Source organism: Pinus tabuliformis, chromosome X, assembly GCF_031772625.1.
Source record: "Pinus tabuliformis cultivar Carrire ecotype Pingquan chromosome X, CPIR1, whole genome shotgun sequence".
In the NCBI taxonomy this organism is placed as follows: domain Eukaryota; kingdom Viridiplantae; phylum Streptophyta; class Pinopsida; order Pinales; family Pinaceae; genus Pinus; species Pinus tabuliformis.
The window spans coordinates 497,962,815-497,971,541 of record NC_142308.1 but is presented as its reverse complement, the minus strand read 5'-3'; positions in this window follow the sequence as shown (position 1 = coordinate 497,971,541).

Here is an 8,727-nt window from a genome sequence, read left to right as displayed (position 1 = left end):
GATAAGATGGAAGCAACATCACAATGAGAAACACCATCAGCAACAACCTAAGGCATCACACCTGCATGTAATGAATGCAAGAGGAAGGTTGTTAACAACATAGAGGTGGAACAAAGTTACAAGCTCAAACAGATCCACTTGTGATGAACGAAACTTTGGAGACTGAGGCTATGAGGTGATGGCGCAACATGAAGATCGCGCAAAGGCAGAGAAAAAAGCAAAGAAGGAGTTGCATGTGCTGAAGCAACAACTCAATGAAGAAAAAAATCTGCATAAACAAGAGAATGAGTTGCATCAGGAACAGGTACAACAGGGGGTGCAACATGCACAGATGGATGAAATTGTGCCCGTACAAGTTATAGATCCATCCCAATAGCTGGCACGGAGCAGACAAGGTGAGCAGTACTATTGATCGCATGCAAGGGGATTCAGTAGCATGCATGTCATTATGCGCACACATGCGATCCCACCCATTTGGCACACTCACCGAGGTGAAGACAAGAAGCAAGTCCAACTGGAGCTGAACATGTATTTTGACAAGTTGATGCGCACGACCACCAACACATGCTTGGAGAGCAGTGTAGACACTATGCATAAACATGTTGTCGGTCTGGTCGCACCCAGGATGACTATGCACATGCTATTAGACGAGTTGGACAAAAGATCCATATCAGTGCACCTGGATACAACGAAGGCAAGAGTTCGCTTCGGCAAGAGTTCGCTTCAGCAAGATATCACCATTGAGCACATAGACACCATCACGGACAACCAAGCCTGGCATCAACTCACCACCTTCAACCATCACAAGGATGTCAAAGAGTTGGTCTCACCACAATGGTTCGAGTGTCATTGATATCTTGCATGGCTTTCTCAAGCCATTTTGTTTCACATGGGCACATGTGCATTGTAATGTAATGTCTTGTCAAGTGGAAGTTCAAGTGTCAATAGTTGAATGTAACAGTCATAGAGTAGTTGAAGAGTCATGAGGATAGATGAACAATCTCAAAGGGGAATGTCAAGGGTCACCCCACCCTTTGTTATAAATAGTCCCTCATAACTCATTGTATGGGATTTTGGTCAGCCAAGCTTCCAATAGGAATATCTTAGAGAAAACTTGGACAATATTATAACGAGCCTTGGTTTCTCCACTATGTAGAGCTAATATATATCTTTGGAGGAGTAGGTGGTTGTGGCTGTAACGTTCCGCTATCGGAACTAGTGGTTGGACATGGATGTATTGTATGACTGGAACTTACACTTCTTAATATAACAGAGCCAACACATTTCATGCATATGTTGTATTGTATTTCATCTATCTTGAGTACTCTAAATGATATATGTATCTGTTTTCTTACGCATGCATGTGTAGCTATTTCTGTATATGTATGTATGAATCTTTCTTAAATGTGTTGTTGGTTTAACCATCACTTTGGATTGCTAGCTAACTTTCCTTCCATGTTGTGATGCATCTTTGCTCGTGTGTTCCCTTCTTAACTCCATGCTATCACAGGTTTCGAAGGGGCGCACTCACCTCACCTTCTGTGTGTTAGAACTTCTCATGCACCTTCCTTGACTTACCGCAAATGTCACACCCTTGCTACTAACAGGGACATCTTACTTGCCTTTGTGTGAAACCATGGTCAAGGCATTACCGTACGACCCACTACTGGGACTCCTACACCAAATGGTCTGAGGTCTAATTGGGATTCCTTACTGGGGAGATCCCCTGACATGTTAGCGGGTCTAGCACCATCAATAGGTCCTTTAAAAATGCTAGAATAAATGAGGGTTTTCACTCCTAAACACACCCTAATTGATTTTAATTAAGTTAGTTTAGGGGAAAATTAAACTCGTTATCAAACAAGTTAACACTTGGTGTTATTCGTCCAAAGTTTGGACCTTATTGTAAAAATATGTGCGCGATGGGACAACTTGTCACTAGCATTTAAACCGTGCTCATCTCTCCTATTCTTAATCATGTCCCCATCTCATTGAACGAATCCCAGGCCTTTTCGCCTCCCCCCCCCCGCCATGTTTCCCTTTACCGGCGGGGGGGGGGGGGTCCGCAAAGCGGTTTCCTCACCACTGGTCCCACCCCTATGTGTCACCACCGTGACATTTCACACCCCCCTCGCAATACCATATACCACTCCTACCCCCCTCCGAAAGAATTTTTTCACTGCTCCCGCCATAATCTGCACTCCCGGTTATGTCATTCTCCACTTCCGCTCCACCTCCACTCCCCTACTACGACATATCTCCTTCCCACTAAAGGTCCCGCACCTCCTTCTACCTACCAATGGTCGCCACGTCAATTAACTATTGCGCCCTCCCATTCGCCACTTCCTCCCATTGCGATTTCCCGTTGCTGAGTTAATGCTCCTACTAGACAACCATTCAGCCAACGGTTCTCGCTCATGTGTGAATCTATAAATCTTCCCTCTCACCCTCAATTACGTTCTTTCCATACTCTCATACTGCCACAATGCTATCAATTAGATCCATATTTCCCCAGCCGATCATCCATTGCTCACAGAGGAATTTCCTCTAAGCCCTCCTTCCCGCACAATTAACAGTCGTCCTCTGCCATCTTGTTGTCATGTTCTCCAATTTCATCCTACTGTCACGATGGCCCCAAAAGCCAAAACCAATGCCACTATGATAAATCCAATGCTCTCTTCTTTTGTGGAGTTAGACCACATTCCCTTAGCTCATAAAGACTATTAAATCACCGAAACATAGTGTGAATTCGACCTCTTCGAATTACACTATTGGTTTCGAGACACATATATTGACCAGTCTGATGAGATTGGCCTCTGGAAATCTAGACTACCCCTATTTGTTTTCCCCCAATCCTATTATTTTCCTGAGTTCTTCCTCAAGTGCCATGCCTCTTATCTCTCAAGTAAAAGAGCAATCATCTCCCCTAATGGTGAAATCCTTTTCACCATTACCCCAGAGAATATAAACTAGATGTTACAGGTCCAACACAGTGAATCCATGACTCCCTTTTGCTTTGAAGCTCTTAAAGAAATTTACCAAAAGGTCAATTTTCCCCAGAGAGCCAGGATTTTTGAAGTTTTCCTGCCAAAAGATTCTCAATTACCCAAGAAGAACCCCCCTTATCCATCTTCTATTTTCCCTCAATGAAGTAGACAAATAATCTCTCTCTTGTATTGCTTACTGGGTACTTCTCAGATGAATGGGTAGATGAGCCTATTTTAGAATTTCTATCCACCCTTTCCATAGAAGAAGGATTGTAAGTCATATTTGACTATGGTCACTTTCTTGCAGATGTAATACATGGACAATTCCTTTAGTTTTTAACTAAAGGAATGTTCATATATTCTTCCATTCTTATGCATATGTTCATTTTCTTCCACACAGACAAGTTTCCTTTTGCAGTCTAGAAACCCAGTCAGCAGGGTGAACCTTAGTCCATAATCCTTTGGACTTGAATTATGACAAAGAAATCACAGGAGTACAAGTTCAAAGATTTTTATTGATCAATTTGTATATCTAGACACTTGTTTGCTAAGTGTCTAGTAGATTCCTAGGATCAATGAGGACAGTCAAAAAGTGTTGCATCTATGTGAGCAGGTGAAGGCAGGAGATTGGTATTTATACCAGTCATTTACATAGATCAGGGTTTATGGCTCTGAGCTTCCACCCAATAAACTGCTAAAGTACCTTCTTATAAGGATATTTTCCTTGGAGTACATCAGGCAAATAATCCAATCAGACAACATTCACTTTGTGTCAGCTAAGAAGAAGTCCCAATTTTAGAATTAAAACACAGATAGGGCCATTCATCTATAACAACAAAGCAGCAGGAGAGGATGTAGACATCCTATTGAAACAAATGAATTTTCCCCTTATTTTTACATGGTCTTATGACCCCTTTGGGGTAATTTCTAAGCTGAGGTTGGAACAAATACAACCCACTATGTACATACCCAGAGACCAGAGATTGAGAAATACATGAATCAATATGGTTGGGTACAAAATACATTGCAGGAGGCCGAAGAGCAGGTGCTGTCCTAAACCGCTTCAGAGATTCCTACCCCTAGAGATAAGACTGAGAAAAGGTCGAGAGAGGAGGACTCTCCTTTAGTTACAGAAGTCTCAGCAAAGGAATTCAAGATGTATTCAAAGAAGAAAAAGACAATCTCCAAGGTAGATTTCCCACCATTGGAGGAAACAAAGGGTACTATTGTGCACTCTGGCCTTCAAACTTTAAAGTTTGGTAGCAACACCACTGATTATCCATCACATTCAACTAGTAAAGAGTATCCATTTACAACACCGCATACACCAATGTCATTTACAGGACATAGACAACTGGAAATATTTCAAAGATACAAAGAAATTAAACAGAGGAATGAAGCCCTCCATGATAATTTCTATGCTCAATTTAGGAAGCAGTCTTCCTCAATTCAACATAGGCTCATTTCGGCCTATGACACAAAGAAAGGGAGAATCCATATGGCCTTCTTACAGGCATAGATTCCTCAACCTAAATCAGTAGATGATTTCAAGCAGACTACATTTGAGTTTGAGGCAAAGGATGTCCATCATTTGTATTAGATAGACATGCACAGTGAAATAGGAGAAATGGTTTATTCAACCTTCACACAACCTTCCCTTAGTACTTCTAAACTGCAGATATCTTTGAACAATGTTCAATCACAACTCAAACTGGAGAAAATTTCCTCTCTGGCCAAAGACAACAGAATTAGATATTTGGAGGAAATGGTGATCAAAGCAGGCTTTGATCCAACTAATTCAAAAGACATGGAAGAGATCATTAAGAAGAAGAATGCCGACATAGCATCCTTGAGGAAGCAATTGAAGCTTCCTGCCACTGATGATCCTGTTATCACTAAGATTTTCCTAGAAGTTGTCAGAAGTAGGGAAGGGGTCCGAGGTAACCACAAACGAACTTTTAAGTACATAATCTAGCCAATATGTACTCAGAGAGGGCTCTCTCTTTAAGATTTAGCTTTGTTTGTTAAGGTATTAGGCTAGTTATGAAAGCTTGGGGTTTTGATTTTGATTGGGTGGTGGAATTCAGAAGCAGATGGGTAAAACAGAGTATTTCAGGCCATTGGGCTATGGAGTCAACTGCAGATGGCTTAACTGGATAGAGTTGATTTAGCAAAGGAGGGCTTCAAAGGGAAAGATAGAAAAACAAGAGGCAAATGGTAACTTGAGAGGGCGAAATGGTCTCAAAAGGGAAGAAGGGCAATCAAGAATCCTTCAACAAATTTCGAGGGGAGGGAAAGTGGGTGATCACTAATAAAAAGCAGTTAAGAATTTCTTACTAAATGACCACAATGAAAAACTAAGAAACGAGGAGCAACTAAGAATTCCTTGTTTATAATAGTTTTGAAGAAAACATTAAGAAAGATAAACCTTTTAAAACAGATTGCAATAAAGCACTTTCTGAGATATCATTATTTCGTTTATCATTTAGATTTCATGAAAACACATGTGATTATTAATAAACAGAGTGAAAACAATAATAAACAAGAGATATAGAATACTTATTTGACCAATGTTTTGCACATGAATCCTGTGAAAGTCCTTTGCTTTATTCAATGCTTCCAGCTAGCCATACAAGAGTTGTTCCAATAGCACTTCTTTTCCAAAATAACAATTTTACAGAAATGTCTAAGAATCCACCCTAAGTACTCCAAATGAGGGAGTATTTATACAAAAGTTTACAATAAAATATCTCATAACAGAGAGAGATATAATCTAGGAAGCCTAACTATATGTTACATAAAAGTAGAGACAGATGGTCTCGAAGATAGAAGCTAAGAATGAGCTGCTGCCTTGTTGTCCCTGTTTTTGTGAATGAGCTGGAGGCAGGTCCTATGATCGAGCATCTTGCTGTTCTACTCGTAATTCTATGCTGGTTGCCTACTTTGGACTTTTAACTGATACTCTTTAACCTGTTCTAATACTCTTTACCTGCTTTATCTTCATTCATCTTCTTTTACCAAAATTGACCATAGTAAATACTTCAATTTCACTTTTTACCAAGGTAAATTACAAAATGTCTGTCATATCTGTCCACCAATCATCCCTTGGTATCCTGGTCCTTTGTAGCTTTCTGAAGATTTCATCAGCCTCTGTATATTTTACAAAATTAGGCTGAACTGGAAATAAATGTTTCAATTCATGTTCAACATAAAAAAGGTTCTCTAGACTGTCATAGAGAACTCTGCCTGTAGGTAGTGCCTTGGGTCCAGATGCACTAGCTGATGAACTGGCTTGGTTATTTGCATATTTATCCAATTTGTCAATATAATCTTCATGCCTCATCAATTTATCATTAATAACTAAAGGACTAGGAAGTCCTTTGCTCTGTAAAATGCCAAACTTCTCCATAAAATCATCAATGTCTTCTTGCATGTTTTGACATTTTCTTTCTAAATTCTGCATCAAAGATCTTTTGGTCAATACCTTCTTGATTTCTAGGATAGTCCCAGTTCTATCCTCTATTTTCAGCTCTTCTAGCTGGTACTTATTTTTTCTGTTCAAAAAATTTATTAGCCTGATAGCTTCCTCAGGCTTTCCCCCTAGCTCTTCCTTGGTTTTCTGAATTTCTTGAAGAGCAACTCTCACCAGTTCAATCTGTTCAAAAATAATCTGTATTGATGACCAAGCATCATTTATTGACTGAGTGATGTTGGTCCAAAGAATCTTCCTAATGTCTGTTAAGGGCTTTTCAAAGGTGAGGTCCTTCTCTAGTGCTTTCACCTGCTGTGCTAAGCCTTTATTCTTCCTTACTTCTTTAGCAAAATTAATCTTTGAAACATCATATTTCTGCTCTAAAGTGACAAATTTTTCTTTTACCTTTGGAGTTTAGAAACTTGAAGTTTCATCTCCTCCATTGACTTGATTAACTCTTCTGTACTTAAACCTGAAGTTCCTGCTAGTGCTATTCTTGTGCTTGTACCTGTAATTGTTTCTGCTGTGGCCAAGGGGACATTGGGTGCCAAAGCTGTTGCTAGTGTTGAGGGGAATGCCGTGGAAACCATTGGTATTACATTTTGAGGCTGAGAGGTCGACTCTCCATGCCTGATTTTCAATGATTTTTCCAATTCTTGCTTAGTCTCCTTCAATTGTTCATTAAGCTTGAGGACCAAGTCCATAAGCTCTTCTTCAGATTTATTTTGAATCACCTCAGCAGTTTGTGGATGCCTTGATGGAGGCAACTTTAACTGCTTTCTCAAGGTAGTTATGTCTTCATATTTCTTCTTTATCAAGGCCTCTGCTGCCTTTACATCCTTTGGGTTATGACCCAATCCAATAACCAACTCCTCCAAAGATTTAATTCTATTGTCCTTAGCCTGGGAGGAGGCTCTTTCCAGCTGTAGTTGAGTAGTTGTGTTATTTAATGAATTCTCCAATCTTTGGGCCATCATAGCTTTGCTGGTTAATGTAGAATACACCATTTCCCCTGTTTGCTTATGTAATTCAATCTGATCTAGGGGGTGAATGTCCTTGGCCATGACCTCAAAATCAGTTTTGAGGTAATCTGCAATTGACTGAGGCTGTTGTACTTTGGGCTTGAAAAAGCTCATTAGCATCTTGCCTTCTTTGATGTCATAGGCTGACATCAACCTATTCTGATTGGTGGGAGCCATCTTCAAATACTAATTGTAGACCTAGACCCTTAGTGTTTCATTTCTTTGAATTTCTATCTAATGTCTAGTTTCTAATTTCCAAAAGGCCTAAAGGATGATACTTCAACACTTTGCTGCCTTTCCAGTTCCTGTCTTTATGAGCTAGAAGGTGTCCCACCTTCTGGGAAAGTATGCTGACTATCTGCACCTTATTTTCTTTGACTCTCTGTAGTTTCTTCAAAATATTCCTCTTCTGAATGGGGATTTAGCCTGTGCCTCTTAGCACCAGGCTAGTCTGATGGGCCACTAGTAGGGGTAGCTACTTCCCTGTCTCTCTTTTTGTTCTTTTCCTCATTCAGAGGAGTCTGTAAAATTGGGGGCTCTCCCATGTTGACTTGAGTTGGGGGGACCTGTGTTTGAACCTGTTCTTGAGAAGTTTCAGGCTGCTTTGACATGGTTGATTGTTCTGTTGCTTGAGTGCTGGTCTCTTTTTCTCTTCCCTGTGATGTCTCTGCAAGTGGTGTACTAGTCTCCTGTGAATGCTTCTGAGAGGTATCAGCTGTTGAGGCACTAGTCCCTGATGCTGACTTGTGAGAAGTCTCAAATTGCACCTGTCCAAAAGAATCCAGGTCAAGGGTCTTTTCCAGATCTTTCATTACATTCTCTACATTGACCTGATCACTATCCATTTCTACAAGGGTCCCTTCTCTCCATTCATCCATGTTAGCATATTGTTCAATCTCTGGAATTCTGTGATGAAAATATGGTGATAGTCTATTTTTCATTCTCCTATCACAGATGAAACTGTGGGGATCATATGGAGTCCAACTAAAACTTTTTTTTAATTTCATGTGGTCTTCTAGGATTTGTTTTGCTGCTCTCCATGCTTCCCTATTGTTGCAGACAAATGGGCCTAGATGATCTTTGATTCTGAGTTGTGCTTTCTTCTTGGCCTTAGTAAAATGAATCAAATCTGAGTATATCATCTGTCTATAATACTCTAGTGCAAACAGTCTCATTGGAACATATTTAGGTAGCTTGAATGGGGGAAGCTCACACCCATATACCCTGATCTCTATGTGATTCTGGT